Consider the following 17820-nt stretch of genomic DNA (forward strand, 5'->3'; position numbering starts at 1 on the left):
AATTATACCTATAAATCTATCTCCTTCTTGTTTTTATGCTTCAGATGTATCCCCTATTTGATTTTCTCTGGGCTCCTCGATTTGTTGCAAAGTGTGCATAGGGTGACAACTCTTTAGCTGATTAATATGGACCCATTTCTCTTCTGTCAGTTCGCCTTTGGAGATGCGGATTCTATAGGCGACAGGTGAAATTTTGTCTACAATTTCAAAAGGACCCCGCCAGCTTGGCAAAAATGTGCGCTCTTTGGTCTGGTTCCTTTGGAAATTGTACAAGTAGACCCTGTCTCCTACTTGGTATTCCTTTTTGGTTGTTTTTAAATCATATTGAGTCTTCATACCCTCTCTGCAGATCTTTCCAGATTCCGCTGAGCTTACGCTAAAGCATGTTGAAGGCGTTTTCTTAGATTTTCCACATACTCATTAGTTGTGGAGGCGTTTATCAGTGTCTGCTCTTGTGTTCTATAGAACAGATGCTGAGGTAGCACCATCCTTCGTCCAGTCATTAGCTAAAATGGAGATATCTTGGTTGCAGAAGAAGGTGTAGATCTGGCCATCAGGACAAGCGGTAATCGGATATCCCAACTTGGCCCAGAATATGCCACAAGCATTTTTAAAATGTTCACAATGGTTTTATTCTACCTCTCAACTTCACCACTAGCGGATAGGCGGTATGCAATGTGAAGTTTCCTTTTTACCCCAAGTATCTCCCAGATCTTTGACAATACTTCGCTGGTGAAGTGACTCCCCCGGTCTGACTCAATCCTTTGGGGTAGGTCAAAACGCCAGAAGATGTGGTTGATCATCAGGGCAGCTGCTGTTTCTGCCTTGCAATTTGTGGCCGGGAGACATTCCACCCATTTGGTAAACAAGCATGTTACGGTTAACATGTACTTGTTCCCCCTAGAGGAGCGAATCACAGGCCTGATGAAATCTACTTGTAAATCTGACCAAGGCAGTGTCATCCCTCTCTCTGTTCTGAAGGGGAGCTCAGTGTTTGAGTGATGCTGGCTGAAATTGTGCACACACAAGACACCCCTTCAAGTATTGGTCGAGGTCCTGCCCCATGTGTGGCCTGTATGCAACCTCCTGCAAGATTTCTAAAGTAGTGTGAAACCCCTGAGGACCGGCTGTGGCCGAGTCATGGGCGTGACATAGCATCAGGCTTCGGAATGCGGTAGGGACCACCCACTGGTCACATCAGATATAGATCTCCTTACCAACAAACCGTCTTGGATTCGTAAAATCTTTGGACATTTCAAAAATACCCTGAGGTCCTCTTTGCCAATGTAATCGATATCCGTCAGGGGAAAGTTCTCAGGGTCCTCAATGTGTTGATAAAATTTACCAATAATTGGATCCCCTTTTTGTGCTGTGATTAAATCAGCATCTGGGGTCTCCTTACTCCACTGGGCAGTTGAGAGTTCATTGTGAGCATTTATCTGGGACCTAGTGATAGCAGTGACCTGGATTTACCCCAACAGGGATTCGATCTCGAGGAGATCCCCCTGGATGGCTCTGGTTTTGGCCAGCTGATCAGCTAGATCGTTTCCAGTTTTGTCTGGCCTCTCTATTCTGCAACGACCCTTGATGTTTTTCCAATAGGTGGTCATCCCACTAGAGGTGAACAGATCATCAATATTTTTTATTAGCTTGCCATGTTTGAGAGGTTTGTTATTGGCACACAGCATGCCTCTGGTTTTCCCATTAACCAGGTGCTCCACAAACCCGTTCCGGACATAATCTTAATCAGTGATTATGACCAGTTTGTGGAGTTGGTGTTGGACGGCAGTGAGAGTGGTCTGATGAACTGCCATCAACTCTGCCACCTGACTACTACAGGACTGATTTTGTATCCAGCGGAGGGTTGCGGGGCATTATTCACCCAGGCATTCCCAACGCCAGCCACCAGTTCCTTTTCCCCGTTGTTGTCAACATGGTAGGAGCACCCGTCCACATAAACTGTGGGCATTCCCTCGCACTTGTCTTCTTCATAGACTTTGTTCGGGGAATTCAGGTACGCCACCATGTTGTCCTGGATTTTAAGACTTTCATCCTCAAGACAGTTTTCTCTGGCACAATCATGCAAGTCAGCCAGACCTTGCGCGAGGGGACTCTTCTTTTATGGCAGTATCTGACCTCCACAGGAAAGCCTTGCATTGACAGAATCCAGGAAATAATTCTGGAATTATTCACATTTCCAGCCAGGATTCTGTCAGTTTGGAGGTCGTGCAAAGGCTGGTGTGGAGTCTCCACTATGATGTGCTCCCCCTGGATGAACAGGCCGTAATTTTTCAATGCCCACACTATTGCCAGGAGTGACTTCTCACAATCGTTGAAGTTTTGCTTGCATAGGAGATGACTTCATTAACCTTGTCATGCTTTTGATATAATACTGCTGTCAAGCATGTATTCGAGAACCCTGTCTCCAAGAAGAACTCCTTGTTTTTGACAGGGTAAGATAGACAAGGCACTTTTGAGAGGCTTCTTTTGAGTTGCTTTACTGCCTCGTCTTTTTCTGGACCCCACTCCCACTTGACCCCCCCTTCAACAGATGGATCAGGGGTCTTGTGATCTCTGTGTAATCCTCAATGAACTTCCTACTGTAACTAGTCAGTGGAAGGATGCTTTTTACTTCCCGCAGAGTTGTGGAGTATTTAAGTTTTAGGAGTGCTTCCACTTTCTTCTCATGGGGACAGAGACCCTTAGGAGTTATTTCATGTCCCAAAAAGTTGACACAGGTTCTGCACCACTGCACCTTTTGGAAGGCCAGTTTTGCTCCGGCAACCCTCAACTGTGTCAGAACATAACAGATTTCCGCTATGTGTTCCTCCACAGTTGAGCTTTTTTTATCAGGACATAATCCACATAGGCCAGGTTACCCCTTTCATCCAAGTCAAGCATGGCCTTGTGTAAGACGATGTTGAATTTGTTGCCGTAGTTGATGTATCCGTAGGGCGTCCGGGTCCAAGTGTACTGCTGCCCCCTGAAGGTAAAGGCCAGCTTGTATTGGTCCTCCCTACTGACAGGCACGGTCCAGTACTCATTGGTCAGGTCAATGGCAGTGTATACTTTTGACCCCTGGATCTGGGCCAGCCCCTGGTCAATGTAGGGGAGAGGCCATCGGGACATGTGGACCGGTTTATTCAGCTCCCTCAGGTTAGCACAGAGTCTCCACTGGCCGTTCGGTTTTAAAATCCCAAGCAGCGGATTAAAGGTGCTGTGGACTGGATGAATTATCCCACGGGACTCAAGGTTTTTGATGATTTCCATCAGGGACTCCATGGATGCGAGAGGCAAGCGGTATTGCTTCACAACACTGGAGTCATTCAAGGGTCCGGGGAAATTGTTTTAGTGTGGATTTCGGTGCAACCACAGTCATATGAGTCAACCGCAAAGAGATCTGGAAAATCTAACACCACCTGTTTCAACTTTTGCTTTTGCTCCGGAGTCTCACAGGCATCAGCTGGGTTGACTCCCTCTTCAACCATTTGCCTGAAGCCTGGAAATAATTCTGGTTTTGCTATCTCAGCAGCCTCCTCCAGCTGGGTGGAGAGGTCCCTGGTTAGAGTATTGACCTGGACAGAGGGTTTCAGGTAGGTGAGGCTGTCATGGTGGACCTGGAATATCACCTCATCCTGCCTGATGTCACAGGTCACCTCTTTTTCACCGTGAGGGAAGGAAGAATACACCAGGAAATTCCCCCCTTGCCGGGTGGAGATCCTGTCTGGTGGTAAGTCATTATCACTATCGTTTTCAAAACAGTCATTGGGGATTGGTCCCATCAGTTCATTTCCTAGATCCATGGAAAAATGATGGTCATCAACCGCCATTCCAATAATGGTGCCTGCGGCCAGAGTGATACTCCTAAGGTCGGTTTTATCCATCAATATTGGAATGGTGTTGTGTTCTACCTTGACTAATGGTGCTGGGTTTAATCCCAACCCCTGCTGTTGGAGATGGGCGAGGCTCACCTGGTCTCTGTGTAGGCAATGGGGCAAGGTTGCAGCCCTCCCTGAACTTGAATCACCCTCTCCCTCAGTAGAAAAGCTGTGAGCGGTGGCACGTGGTGATACTGTGCCTCCGTGGAGTTAAGAGTCTGTGAGAGCACCAATCTGTGATTGTTGTACCTCTCAAACCCTTCACCCCAAAGTACGGTTTCTGTGAGCATACGCCGGCCCATAAAGCTCACTTGTGAATTATGGAAGATAAGCTCTCTGTCCTGCTACTTCTGGCAGAGGTGCGTCGAATGGGATCTAGTTCCTTCACTTATCCCTGATAAAGATTAATCCAGTCCAGCTGCGACTATGCTTCTCCTTATGACTGGTAAGTCTTTCTTGAGCTCTTGTGATGCTGTTCGTTCTTTATATGTTTCTCCTATTTATGCCCGCAATAACGTCTCTCTGCTGTTTTCTACCCTTAGATGAAAATGCGCCTCAATGCAGCTGTGAGACGCGAGACGCGGCCAGATTGAAGATGGATGCTACCACAATGTTCGACAGCAGGTAAGTGATAGTTTAAGGAAAGGCCGAAGTATGGCGAAGCGCAACATTAAACTGACAGTTTTTTAGATGTCTAATCTTGTCTTCTGTTTTTCCTTGCAGGTGCTGCTGTTGACGATGGAGCATGTCCTACTGCGGTGCCAAGATGCTTTCAGCGTTCCAGAAAGTGTAAAGATGAATACTTGGTTCGCCGAAGAGATGTACAGGTAGGAACAGCTTCCCCCAATTGGAAAGTATGCTGGCAGGAAGCAGGATGTCCAGGAAGCAGGATCTTCAAAGGTAAGTCTGACCTCAGGCAACGGTGAGTGTTACACTGATTGCAAGTGCAGAATAGAGCGAAGTATCTGTCTTGAGGATCGGGGCAGCTTATATAGCTGAGATTGTGGGCACGTCCATTAGGGCCGGCTTACCAGCCACACCCTGCCACTCCTAGAGAGTGAGCACGTGCGAAGGCAATCCATTAGCAGCCAGACCCAAGAATACACTTGGGGCTGCTTAATGGATGGAATGTTCAAGGTTAATGCATATGAAGTGCTATGTCCATAATAAAAGCTTTTTGGTGTTAAATGAATGTTCTTGTTTACTTTTGTTCATGAGCCTGGTGCTAAGGGTGCCAGGACAGTGTCCACACAGGTCTCCTGTGCATGCAAACCCTGCATGCCTGTGCCCCTGACTTCATGACCATGACAGCTCTCCCCCTCGAGGCCCCTCTCAAGGGTGGTTCTTCTCCTGGTCCTGGTTTGGTGGGAATTATTATGATGGAACTGTCTGATTAAATGTGGAGCATGGATGTGTTCACTGGGTTCCCAAGTTTGGTCTTGAGGTCTGTAACCGTTCCAGTCAATTAGGTAATACAATTTTGATCGAACCACCTTGGAGTCCAGGATGGATTTGACTTCATATTCTGGTTTCTATTACTATCTATTACTTCGCGCTCAGGTGGAGAACTAAGCCGTGTATTGGACTTCATTGGTTTGACGAGAGAGACATGAAATACGGGGTGAATTTTCATGTGAGATAGTAACTCCAATTTCAGGGCGACAGGATTGATTATGGACTTTATAGTATAGGGGCCCAGGAATCTTGGGCGGAAAGCTCTTGGCATTTTCAGGGGAATATATTTGGATGCTAACCACACCTTTTCTCCAATCTGGTAGGCTGGAGCTTCCTTCCGATGTCGATCAGCTAACAGTTTTTGTCTTTCCTTAGCCTTGGTCAGATGCTCTGTCGCCTCCTTAAGAACCTGAGTGATGTCATGATTCCTGCCCCTCATGTCCCCACCCCTCCAAGATGTCAGGCTGGAGCCAGGCCACGATCACCTACATGGCCCTCAAGGGACTCTCCATCCTTCCAAAGACCCACTTGGAGTCAGACTTGATGCTTGTGGCACCAGACTCACTCACTCCCATAGGATAACATTGGGGATTGGACTTGTAGTGCATTGATGGGGACAAGATGGATGCCCCCACATATTTTGGTTCCCAGAACTGCACGTGCAGTCTAGTCTTTTGGATGTGGTTCAGCCCAGAGACACCCGGTATACCCAGAGACTATTTAAGCCACGCCCAGGCTTAGAAACATGCTTTGCGTTTTCTGCACCTGCAGCGTGACACTCACCGTGTTCGGATCGGTCTCCAGTAGGCCTGCATCTTTCTTCTGCGCTCAGCTCCTGCAAGAACAAGAACACCGTTAGGAACAGCCTTACCTTGCGGCGCTTCTGCCCATCATTCATCGCTCCTTCTGTTCGGCGGGCAACTTCGGTGGTGCCATTCCCGCTCCCTAAGGAAAAGAACAGAAAAAAGGCATTAGTAAGCATTCAGCAAATCTTGGCTTATTTTTAAAGACTGTACGAGCTTCAAATGCTTACCTGAATCCCAGCCGCTCTGGGGGAACTGTCTCCGGAACTTCTCATCCATCTGCAAGAGGGAAAAGACACTCCAGGTTAGCGTGGAAACATCTAGAGGCGCCGCATACCCCGCTTACTCACGGCATTTCTTCTTCATAACCGGCATCCACGCTGAAAACGTTGCGGCACCTAAAAGACACAGAAAAAGAACTCAGTTGAATACAAATACGCTTCAGCGCTACTCATCTCAGCAGCACGCCGCCATCCCAGGACACTGGCCATCATCTAAGGAAGGAAAGGAACGAAGTTAGAGAACTGTTCAAAAGACTCATTATACTTACCTGTCGGACTCTTGCCAGTGAAGTAACTAGGCAGCAACGAGCCCGCATCAATCAACGCGCCCCTGCACTGAAAGCAGGACGGAGAGCACACTTTCCAAGAAAACAAGGTGAGCTGTGGATCAATGGGAAAGGTTGGACCCCGGGGAAGAAGGGGTTCAAGCACACAGAGACAATAGGGAGTTAAACTCTACCAACCCTGTGTTTCAGGCCCAGTCTCCAGTCGAGTAGACTACAGGGAAGGGTTCGAGGTTGTAAGAGGTCAGAACAGGCTGAGTGACATCCCCGTGGATACCAGGTGAGCATTACAGAGATGGTTTTATGCAAGTTTTTTATGGCTGGCATTTCCAGGGTATCCGGTGGATCAAATACTGATGTCCTCGGATGTCTTCCGTGCACAGTGTAGAATGGAGTTTGCCCTGTGCTTGTGTGCACTGAGTTGTTGTATGCATACTCAGCTATCCAGAATATATTTTTCCAAGAATCCTCGGACTGTTGCAACATACACCTGAGATATTGCTCTAAAGTTTGATTGGTTCGTTCAGTTTGCCCATCAGTTTGAGGGGGATGGCTTGTGGACAACCGGCGATCGATTTTGGCAATCGTACAACACTTTCTCCAAAAGGCAGAAACAAATTGTGTTCCGTGATCAGATACTTATATTGATGGAAATCCATGCAATCAAACAATTTGCTCTAGGAACACAGAAGCAAGAATTGACGCAGTTGGGAGTTCCTTGAGAGGGATGAAATGGGCCATTTTGTAGAATAAATCCACAACGACTAACATGGTGTTGTATCCATTGCAGGGTGGAAGATCTGTGATGAAGTCCATCAACAGGGTATGCCAAGGAGCTGGCGGTACTGTTAGGGATGAAGTAAGCCAGCAGGGTTCTGTTTCTGAGACTTGTGTTGTGCACCGACACCATAGGTTTCATTAAATTGGGCAATGTCTTTTCGCCAGGCTGGCCATCAGTAGTTTTGTTTTACCTTAGCCTGAGTTTTGGCTATTCCTGGGTGTCCTTCCACTGATGAATCGTGGTAATTTGTGATGATTTGCTTTTGCAGTTCTTGGTCTTGGACATATAATCGTCCTTGGAAATACAGTAGATTGTCTTTGATGGTGTACTGGTCACCTTTTAACAGCCATTCCTGTTGTGTTGATTGATCCATCGGGGATTGCAAACTGATTCTTTGGTCATCTACACACGTGGTGGCAGCTATTCTGGTTTGAATCCTTTCCTCAGGAATTATGGCCACGGGGTTGGATGCTGTAAAAGCCTCTTTTTCTTCACTCATGCGTGATAGAGCATCTACTTTTCCATTGCGTACTCCAGGTCTATAAGTGATAATAAAATCGTATTCCGTGAAAAAGAGAAGTTGACGCGAGGATTGTGCTTTTGCGGTTTTCAAGTATTGCAAGTTACGGTGGTCCGTGATGACAGCGACCGTATGTCTCGCCCCAAGAAGGTAATTGTAGTTGTATTTGTGTTTATTTTTATTTATATAGCGCCTTACTCCAAGGCACTTTACAGTTTAACAACAAGAATACACAAAACATAGAACAGTTGAAGCAAACAAAATACATGCATTAGACCAAAAAACAGTATGTAGAACAATTTGCATGTGAGAAGGAGGAGAAGGGGAAGGGGATGGGGAAGGAAGGGTGAGGGAGAGAGATTAGGGAGTATTACATAGTAGGAAGAGAGATCATAGGGAGGATGGGGGAGAGTGGCTAGAGCTGAGAGGGGGGTAATAGAGGGAGAGAGACAAAGAAAGAAAGGCAGAGAGAGAACAGGGTGTCAGGGTGGGAATGAAGAAGGAGTGATTTCAAGGAGGAACGGAATGAAGAATAGGTGAGGATGGAGCTAATGGAAAGAGGCAGGGAGTACCAGAGTAAAGGGGCAAGCTGCTGAAAGGAGCGGAAATGAGAAGAGGCACAAGGGGGAGGGGGAACAGAAAGTAAGAAGAGATCAGCGGAGCGAAGGGAGCAAGAGGGAGTGTGGAATGAGAGGAGAGATATGGAGGGGCAAGGTCATGGAGAGATTTAAAGACAAGACAAAGGAAGTGAAATTTAAGTTGGGAGTGGAAAGGAAGCCAGCCTAGGTTGGAAAGTAAGAGATAGAGTCAAGGGGAGAGAGAAGGCAAAGGGTGCGTATAGCAGAATGGTAGATGGATTTGAGGAGGGCAAGGTGGGAGGCAGGGAGACCAACGAAGAGGGAAGAACAATAGAAGAGGCAAGAGAAGATGAGGGAGGAGATTAAAGGTTTGGTAGCATGAAAGGTGAGAGCGGAACAGACTTTACGGATGTTAAAGAGGTTTTAGCGACATGCACGAGAAGTAAGGGATATATGATGGGAAAAAGAGAGGGAAGGATCAAGATAAATGCCTAGGTTGCGAGCATGGGTGGAAATGGGAAGGTTAGAAGGGGGAAAATGAATGGAAGGAGGGAGATGTGGGGGGAGGAAGTGTGTTAGTATGTAATGTCTCCAGGCCTTGAATTCTGCTTTAATCGCCAGATATTCCTTATCTGGGATTGTGTAGTTCAACTCGGGGGCTGAAAATTTGCGGGACCAGAATGCAACGGGGTGTAGTTGTCCTGTTTCAGGGTCTCGTTGTGACAATACTGCTCCCATGGCTATTTTTGAAGCATCTGTCTCGACTATGTAAGGTAGGTCTGGTCGTGGGTGTCGAAAGACTGGTGCTGTAGTAAATGCTAGTTTCAACTTCTGGAAGGCTTCTTCAGCTTCTGTCGACGAATGGAACTTTTGATTTTTCTTTAACAAGGAGGTAATTGGATGTACAATTTGTGAAAACCCAAGTATAAACCGACAGTAAAAGTTGACGAATCCGAGCACGCTTTGCACTCCTTTTGTGGATGTTGGTGAGGGCCATTGGAGGATTGCATCCACCTTTCGTGTATCCTTATGTACGCCTTGTAGTGTGAGCATGAAACCGAGAAACTCGACCTTGGTTACATGGAAAAAACATTTATCCAATTTGGCATATAATTGGTGTTGTCGAAGCTTCTCTAAGACTGGCCGGACATAGCCTACATGTTCTTCCAGGGAATTTGAGTAGATAAGAATGTCGTAAATGTAGAGAAGAGCACAAACTTCCAGTAGTTCATGGAGTACATCATTCATAAAGAATTGGAATGCCGCGGGGGCATTGCATAGCCCGGAGTGCATGACCTGGTATTCAATGAGGCCGACCTTAGTGTGGAAGGCTTTTTTCCACTCGTCTCCCTCTTTTACTCTTACAAGATGGTATGCTCCTTTTAAATCCAGCTTTGTGTAGATTTGAGCATGTTTCACTTGGTCCAGGAGTTCTGGTATAAGTAGTAAAGGATATCAATTTTTTACTGTGATGTGATTGATGGCTCTATAGTCGATACAAGTTCTTAAGTCCCCCTCCTTTTTAGGCATGAAGAATAAGGGCAAGGAGGCAGCTGACTTGGACGGGGGAATGAAACTGTTCGCCAGGTACTGATCCAGGTAAATTCTAAGATGCTGGTTTTCCTGTTCTATCAGAGCGTAAATTCGGCAGCAAGGTATCTGGGCTACGGGTACAAGATCTATTTAAAAATCGTAGGGTCTGTGCGGGGGCAGAACGTTGGCTTGCTCTTTTTTGAAGACATCCTGGTAATCTTGGTAAGGAGCTGATGAGGCCCAAAACGATTCCTTACTTTGATTTCAGAATGGTGTAATCTTTTTTGTAACATGTGTCGGCACAATCATGAGGACATGTCAGAACTTGTTTTTGCTAGTCGATCCTGGGATTGTGGGTCTCCAGCCCGGGCATTCCCAATAACATCTGGAACTGCGGAGCACGGATGAGATCGAAAGTAATGTCCTCTTGAGGCCTGTTCTGACACAGAAGCTTGACTTTCTTGGTGTATTGTGTCACCGGGCCGGCTGATAGCCGAGCACCCTACACAGCAGTGACGTTTTCCGATTTCTGCTTCTGTCGGAGAGGAAGGCCTATTTGGAGAGCCAAATCTTGGTCAATGTAGTTACCCACAGCTTCACAATCAATATATGCCTCCAAGGCATGTATTTTTGATGGTTGCTTGTGATTCACCAAAAGCACTGGAAGGACTAGATATGAGGTCTGTACGGATTCCTTTTTCATGCTCGACAAGCGGACCTCTACACTTGCCGGGCATTGGCGTTTCCCCGAGTGCTGTTCTTCTTCTTCATCAGTTTTGTCTGTTGCCCCAACCGTTTTCTTAGGTGGTTTTACTGGGCAGTCACAGAGGAAGTGACCTGCTAGTCCACAATATAAGCAAATCTGTTGTTGTCTTCTTTTTTCCCTTTCTGCTTTGGTAAGGGGACTTCGTAATCCACCAATTTGCATTGGCTCAGACTGTTCATGTGGTTTATTCTGATTCTCACAAGGTCATACGTAAACTGACCGTCCCTCTGATCGAGCTCGATCCATTTTCCAATTCTGCAACCTATGATCGAGTTGCACCGTCAGGTCCATGTAGTCCGCACACCTCTCAGGGGGATTCACCACTTGCGCCAACACATCCTTAAGTTCTCCACGTAACCCTCGGCAAAAGAGTGTAGTCCTCTTCTCTTCTGGCCAGTTGGTCTGGGCTATGATACGAATGAAGGTTGCAATATAGGTTAATAGGTCATGACTCCCTTGTCTAAGTGACAACAACTCGTTGTCCAGAGCTTGTCCTTGAGTATGACGGGCAAACAATTTCTCCATCTCATGTTGGAAATTCCCAAAGTTCCGGAGTGAAGGGTCATCTTGATTTATCAAAACGCCACTTTGGCTTGGTCATTAGCAAAGGCTCCTGGTCTGCACAAGAAATGAAGGCGACATTGGTTCATAAATACAGCAAACTTGTTTGGGTCGCCGATGAAGCGTTCAGGAGGGGCTAGAGGCACTGCTCCTGTAAGAACCACCTGAAGCAGTGTTGATTGTTGTGGAGTGGAAGAATGAGAAGAATGGGTCACTCAAGGCAGTGGAACCGGTCCTGCTTGTGCTCGTAGCACTTGTCTTTCCAATTCGTCAGTTCTTTCTCGAGTTACAATAAGATCCCTCCGTAATGCATTGGTTTCCTGTCTTGAAGCATGTACTTCAGCCCGTAATTCCCCTAGTAAGAGGGCTAACTGATCTGTTTCTGAAGTTTCCATAACGCAGAGGCCGAGATTATTAGAGGCTTCGCGTTCTGTTACGCTCACCTGGTCTCTGTGGAGGCGTTGGGGCACAGTTGCAGCCCTCCCTGAACTTGAATCGCCCTCTTCAGGCCTCTCCCTCAGTAGAAAAGCTGTGAGCGGTGGTATGTCGTGATACTGCTCCTGCGTGGAGATAAGAGTGTATGAGTGCACCAATCTGTGATTGTTGTACCTCTCGAACCCTTCATCCCAATGTATGGTTTCTGTGAGCATACGCCGGCCCATAAAGCTCACTTGTGAACTATGGAAGATAAGCTCTCCGTCCTGCTACTCTTGGGTTAAGGATAGCGCGAAGTATGGCAAAGCGCAACCTTAAACTGGCTGCTTTTCCGATGTCTAACCTCGTCTTGCGTTTTTCCTTGCAGGCGCTGCTGTTGACAATGGAGCGTGTCGTGCTGCGGTGCCAAGATGAAGATTTCGGCATTCTGGAAAGTGTAAAGATGAATACTTGGTTCGCCGAAGAGATGTACAGGTAAGAACAGCTTCACCCAGTTGCTAAGTATGCTGGCAGGAAGCAGGATCTTCAAAGGGAAGTCGGACCTCAGGCGACGGTGAGCGTTACGCTGCTTGCATGTGCAGAATAACGTAAAGCGTCTGTCTTGAGGATCGGGGAAGCTTATATAGCTGAGATCGTGGGCACGCCCAATAGGGCTGTCTTACCAGCCACACCCTGCCACTCCTAGAGAGTGAGCACATGCGAAGACAATCCATTAGCAGTCACACCCAAGAATACACTTGGGGCTGCTTAATGGATGGAATGCTCAAGGTTAATGCATCCTGCTTAATGGATGGATTGTTCAAGGTTAATGCATCTGAAGTGCTATGTCCATAATAAAAGAATTTTGGTGTTAAATGGATGTTCTTGTTTACTTTTGTTCATGAGCCTGGTGCTAAAGGCGCCAGGACAGTGTCCACCCAGGTTCCCTGTGCATACGACCCCTGCATGCCTGTGCCCCTGACATCATGACCATGACAGGCGTTGAGGTGTACATATGTGTCAGGATTTTGCAGTTTCTGTCCTCTTCATTTTTAATTCAAGTGGGAATAGTCGGGTACAAATCTAGAACCTGTCAGAATACCTTACCCTCCCCCAACATTTATAGGTTTTCACTCGTCCTCTCTGTTTCATACACCCACTGTCCCACATTCATTTCACCATAGTACTGGGACGAGGAAGAGGCGACTAGGAGTAGTAAATACAAACTTGTAATTTCACCACTCTGGTATTGTGATGAAGAAGAGGCCTGAGTACTGTTGTGAGGGTCAGGCACGGCCCAATAACTATGGACATGCAATTGGAGCTAAGAATTCACACCTGCAACCTGTTAAATGTTTGCAAGTGTATAAAAGGAGAAACCAGCAGAACCAAGAGAGGAGAGATGCAGCTTGGCCGGAGAGTGCAGCAATCCAAGGTGAAGCGGGCAGAATATGTACTGGTGAAAAGGATGCGACTACTGCAAAGAAGCCAGACAGATGCTGAGGGCAGAGCGGGACACGAGAGGGTCAGGAGCTGTGCAGAGTCGTATGCTGTGTGTTCCCCATTGAGCGTGGGGAACACAAGAGACTTCCCGAACACCTCCGTCCACTGCAGTAAAGTCTGGAGGAAGCAAGCACTGCTCGCCAGAGCTCCCCGGGAGTGAGAGAGGAGCAGGCGAGAACCTGAGAGCAAAACCAGAGCACCCGGAGGAGTAGCCACACACCAATGGTTGACAGGGAAGGATCACTCAGGCCGGGGCGCTCCAGGGGTATGGTGTGTGTAATGGTGGATGCTGGTCAAGTAAAAGTACATGACAAATGGGTCTGGAGACCAAATTTGAACTACTGAATGCTGAACAAGTTGCAGAGCATGTAATGAGTTTTGAATGCTTAACAGAAGAAATATATGAGAATATTGCATGAATAAAAAAGAAAGTGATATGCATTTGCTAACAAGATGAATTTAAAAAGACAGTATTTGCGAACAAAGTGAAACAAGTAAAAAGCAAAATACTATTGGATAGTGTGAAAGCAAGGTGGTAACCAGGAGAAATACCACGAATGAAAATGTGTGAGGGTCACATGTTGGTAAAAGCAAGAAGTTTTTAAAGTGAACCACAAGCATATGTGGACTTATGACACAAATAGAGAAAGGAAACCTGTGTTGTTAAGGAAGTCCTATGAGAAGGAATGAACTGTTGCAAGGTGCCAATGGTTATTGGTTGTGCGACCTGTGATGGGTAGACTGTGTAGTCCGACAACTGCGCCTAGACGGAGAAACTCTTACTTGGAGTAAACCAAGGGAAGTCAAGCAGCTGAGGCTGGTTGGCATTAAGATTGTTCCAGTGACACAAAGGAAAGGGAAATCCAAGCAAGTTGGTTTAACTGTGAATTTGTAGCCAGAACAGCTGCCTACATTTTGCGCAGAACTGTGTTGAACTTGGAAAAGGGAACCCCGAGACCATTTTGTGTGGAACTGTGTTGAACTTGGGGAAGGGAGCCAAGAGCCAGCCAGGAGCTGGAAGAAGCTCAGAACTGTAGTTTTAACACTGCTTCTTTGATTTCTGACATCCCTGCACATTGTTTAGCTTTAGTTGTGAGGGCAAGCATAGGTTTAGGACACTGAGACACTTGAGTTGAACTTACTGGCTTTTGGACTATCCCTAGTTTATTTAGGTAGGGAAATCCCACCTTAGCATAAGGAAAGTTAGACCTTACACCATCCTGCCATTGGAGTTACTAAAGATCTTTTGTTTGAACTTTTAATCTGTTGTCTGTGTCTTGCTTCATGATGCCGTCACACTACACAGCCCTTAAACCCTGAGGGCTTAGGACTGGACATTTGTGTTTATTGTATTGAAAGGTTTAATGACAGAAAATTAGGTGATGTTCCATGATGTGTCAGGACTGGAAAAGATCTGGGGCTATGATACTGTCAGGTCTGTCGGGGCTAACTAGCATTTTGGGTGTAGCCCCTGAGCTTCTATCTGGGGTTACAACCAAAAGACCCGTGGGCTATAGCACCCTCAGCCCCCGACCCCCCCTCACCCCCAGCAACGTCTCTGGTCATGGGGCATGGTGTGAGCTATTTCTGGATGCTGCCTTCATGTCCGGTATAGAGGAGTAGCCACATTGAGGAATCCTGATGCTGATGTGGCAGGGCATAAAGATATTCATGACCCAGTTAAAGCTGCAGAAATATACATAAGAAGAGGTATCTGTGTGAGGACACTATGAATTAGAAATAAAGACACCACTGTCCAGATCTGGACTCTGAGTCCCGAAGACAAGTTAGAAACTTCCCTACATAAAGAATTCTCATGCCTGACCCTGGTTGTTGAATGCAGGGATGCCAAGGGTGTCTCATGCCACCACCTGCTACATGATTCAGGGCACAGCGGCAGAGGGGGAGGCTACCACCACCTTGCAGGCATGTTCTTGCCACATGGGGCACTGTCCTTTTAGGAGACTTTAGGTTCATATCTGGGAGCCCTGTTCAAACATTTTTACAGGTCTAACATATCCTAAAAGATGAGACATTTTAGACCAGTAACACACATGCACAGAAGTCACAGCAATAGGAAAGATACACATTGCCTCAAAGCATGAGCAAGATTAAGCTCCCACTCACTGTAATGCCTGGCAGGCATCCACAGGGCTCACGAAGGGGAGACAGCAAGCACCTGCGACCCCCTGTGAGTGTGGGCAGCAGTGCTCTAAATGGTGTGGAGCTGAAGGCAGAGTACATATCCAAGATGGCAGACCATACATTTAATACATTAGTGCCTAACTCAGCTGAAAGGGCCCCACAAAAATAATTACACAGAGGAAAGGTGTAGTTCCACTATTGAAGAGCCAATATACAAGCCCTAAACCAAAAGGCACACAGTTGAATCTTGTTCTTGCATTGAAGCACTGATGAACACTTCAGCTGCAAAATAAATGGACGAGGAACAGGTATTGGTGCTTGGAGTGCTGAAGCAAATTTGGCGTAGGCTGGAAGAGGGAAGGATAGCAGGTGACAAGAGACTTGAGACAGGTGCTGAGTGAGTGGAAGGAGAAGGAAGAAAGACGTTGAGAGGTGGAAAGGAGGATCAATGAAAGGAAATAGGAGGGTGAACAGAGTGAACAGGTGGAGAGGTGAACAAGCAGTAAGAAAAAGGAAGAGAGTGAATTCAATGAAGAGGAAAGGAGACCTATCAGCAAAGGCAGTGAATGAAGTTGGGAGGAGGACTATCAATAATAGGATGGCGAATGGAGGGCAGCAGAGCTGGGCGAGATATGTGTATCAAAGATGAGGAATACGTGGGAGGACACAATCCATTCGAAGAGTAAAAGTAGTGGAACGGAAAAGGGGTGGAGTATCAAGGAAGTGAAGAAGAGAGGCAAATCAACAGTGACAAGAAGGAGGAGTCAGTAAACACAAGCTCTGTTGGTGGAGGACTTTTCCTAAAGAAATTAAGGCCACCTATATGCTTGAAAATGAAAATTAATATGAATAAGCCCAGTGCTTTAGTGGAACACCCGGTAAGATTTGCTTTGAAGGTCTCAAATGCAAGAAGTGCATGGAATCTATTTCATTGTTAAATATTACTCCACGTCCTGATGAAGGCCCTTTAAATCAACCAAGGAAACATCACAGATGAGTCTATTCCGCTGTTTAGGGCCGAAACATGAAGTGTTTGACACCTGTATAATTGTCATCATAGATCTGATGTCAATTCCTCTTTTTGTCATCCTTTGTGGGATTTCAGTTCCTGTTAGGGTTAATATTGGCTTCAGTACTAGTGATTACAATTCTGCAGTTGTGCAGAAGGTACATCTAGACCAAAATATGCCTAAATATAGATACATATTGTTGAGATATGTGAATAATTATGTGTACAAGCAATAACATAATGTTGAATGTTTTTTACGAACTCACAATTGTTTCAGGGATTTGCAAAAAATAAATAAAATGGTTGAAATCAGCAGAGCATGCCACTAGATTGATTGTCTAGTATTGAAGTCCTCTCTGTCCGTTTTCCATCTTCCTGCCACAGTTTCTTAGAACAAAGTTTTTTCTAACGCTACTTGTAGTGTTCGCACAATTATTCCTTCTTTGGAGGTTTATGGTTACTTTGCTTTTAAGGGCTCAGTAGCCCGTTTGTTCTCTCTGTTTTCCTATGCAGTGTGTGGTGCTCAGGGAAAAAAGGGGGAACGGAGGTTGGGGCATAGAGACGTGGTATTTATACGATGCCTGACGTAATGTCCGGAGCAGACGACCAGACGCAGAGCCAGACGTATCGATGGTCGATGGCCGGGTCGAGGTCCACTACACCCCCTGTCAAAAAGTTACAGAAGCAGCGAAGCTGGAGGGAATATCTATCAGATGAGGAATCGGCAGGAGAAAGGCAATCCATTGAAAGGAAATCCAGAAAGAACACTGATTATTTGAAAAAATCCATCCTTACCTTTTCATTCAGTTGTAACCCACTGTCCCAAGCTGTCATGATCCCCTAATAAACAAAGTTGGTTGCACATTGTCATGTCTGGCCTAGTTTCTGTGGGTGAGCCAAGGCCTGCTACACCCTATCAAGCCAGTAGAGGTCCTTCTGATTCTCGCACTGCACATTCATCGGGTCAGTACTGAAGCCTGGGATGGGTCTGTCATACACATTCAGTTCTGACTTTCAGGACTGCCGATTTTGATTTAGGCACTGACCCCTACCAACCTCCTCCACTCAGGCACTAGGTGAGCTCAAGATGGTCCCGGCTTCCAAGAGCGAGTCTCGTACACATTTCAAAATAACCTTTTGCGAGTGTCCCAATCTCCTTTGTTCAAGAGACTCTAGAAATCCAGAAGGAATTCTATGCCCAGCATGAAGATATTGCTGACCTGGCTAACAACCATAGGGACGCCAGCAGGTTCAACATCACACCAGAACTTGATTTTATATTTTATATCAACGACTCAATGGGATTGCG

General features: G+C 46.4%; 1 protein-coding gene across 3 annotated transcripts in view; it reads right to left on the reverse strand.

Annotated features, from left to right (window-relative positions):
• The window catches only part of PNPLA7 (patatin like phospholipase domain containing 7), a 2986886-nt gene that overhangs the window by 514918 nt on the left and 2454148 nt on the right, over window positions 1–17820 (reverse strand). The window lies entirely within an intron of this gene.

Source organism: Ambystoma mexicanum, chromosome 8 (genome assembly GCF_040938575.1).
Source record: "Ambystoma mexicanum isolate Mex_15411 chromosome 8, UKY_AmexF1_1, whole genome shotgun sequence".
Lineage (NCBI taxonomy): Eukaryota > Metazoa > Chordata > Amphibia > Caudata > Ambystomatidae > Ambystoma > Ambystoma mexicanum.